We start from the raw sequence: 1,661 nt of genomic DNA on the forward strand, positions 1-1,661 counted from the left end.
ACAAATCCTACACATGGTAACTAATCAATGCCAATTTAGTGGTACGCCGAAGGAAGATCCAAACGAACATCTTCGTACCTTTAATAGGATCTGTACTCTATTCAAAATCAGAGAAGTTAAGGATGAACAGATATATCTCATGTTATTTCCCTGGACTTTAAAGGGAGAAGTCAAAGATTGGTTAGAATCGTTACCTGAAGGAGCAATTGACACATGGAATGTTTTAGTTGAAAATTTTCTTAAAAGATTCCTTCCGGCATCTAAAGCCGTGAGACTTCAAGGAGAAATTGTTATGTTCACACAAAAGCCAAATGAAACTTTATATGAAGCGTGGACAAGATTTGGAAAGTTGTTGAGAGGATGTCCTCAACATGGTTTAGACAATTATCAAATAGTACAAATATTCTACCAAGGATGCGACATTACTACACGAAAAGACATCGACATAGCAGCTGGTGGTTCCATTATGAAGAAAACCGCAACTGAAGCTTACAAAATTATTGATAACACAGCCTCCCACTCACATGAGTGGCATCAAGAAAAAGATATCTTCCGTTCATCTAAAGCGGCTAGAGCCGATTCTAGCCATGACTTTGATTCCATTTCAGCAAAGTTAGATGCTTTCGAGAGACGAATGGAAAATATTACTAAAGATATTCACGCAATACGAATTAATTGTGAGCAGTGTGGAGGACCACATTTGATAAAAGATTGTCCCAGGATTGAACAAACAATGGAACAAAGAGAGAATGTTTCATACATGAACTAAAGGCCTGGAAATAATTATCAGAATAATTATCAACCGCCAAGACCAAACTACAATCAAAATCAGAATTATAACCGAAATGTTCCATACAACAATCAACAAGGTCCTAGCAATCAACAAGTATCCAATAATACTTACAACCAGCAAAGACCTATTTTACCAAATAAACCACCACAAACCGATGATAAAAAGCCAAATTTAGAAGATATGATGTCGAAGCTAGTTGAATCTCAAACGCATTTTTTCACATCTCAGAAACAAACTAATGAACAAAATGCTCAATCATTTTGGAATCAACAAGCTTTTATCCAAAATCTGGAACAAGAAGTGAGCAACCTAGCGAGGTTAATTGGAGAAAGAAAATCGAGGAGTCTACCTAGCGATACAAATGCTAACCCCCGGAATGAAACAGCTAAACCCATTACCACAAGAAGTGGTATAACACTTAAACCACCTGAAATACCTGTAATTTCTGATGACGCTATTCCTACTCCACAAGCACCACAATCTGAGCAAGATAAGAACCGGTAGTTGAAAAGGTTAATGAAGATAATACAGTTAAGGCTAAACCTTATATTAAACCATACCAACCACCACTTCCTTACCCGAGTAAAATGAGAAAAGAAAGACTTGAAGCCGAGCAATCCAAATTCTTGGATATGTTTAAACAAATAAATGTCAATCTTCCTTTCATTGATGTGATTTCAGGAATGCGAAGATATGCCAAATTCCTGAAAGATCTAATCACAAATAGAAAGAAAATGGAAGAACTCTCTGTTACAATGAATGCTAATTGTTCTGCAGTGCTGTTGAATAAACTACCAGAAAAACTCTCTGATTCAGGAAGTTTCATAATTCCATGTTTTCTGGGTAGTCTTAATTCAATAGAAGCATT

At 36.2% G+C, this 1,661-nt stretch overlaps 1 non-coding gene across 1 annotated transcript; it reads right to left on the bottom strand.

Annotated features, from left to right (window-relative positions):
* Nucleotides 1–271: 271 nt before the first annotated feature.
* LOC139903142 (small nucleolar RNA R71) lies at nucleotides 272–378 on the bottom strand. Its single transcript, XR_011777985.1, has one exon. It is a non-coding gene; the product is annotated as a small nucleolar RNA R71 (small nucleolar RNA).
* Between the last annotated feature and the right edge of the window lie 1,283 nt (nucleotides 379–1,661).

This window comes from Rutidosis leptorrhynchoides, chromosome 3 (genome assembly GCF_046630445.1).
Source record: "Rutidosis leptorrhynchoides isolate AG116_Rl617_1_P2 chromosome 3, CSIRO_AGI_Rlap_v1, whole genome shotgun sequence".
Lineage (NCBI taxonomy): Eukaryota > Viridiplantae > Streptophyta > Magnoliopsida > Asterales > Asteraceae > Rutidosis > Rutidosis leptorrhynchoides.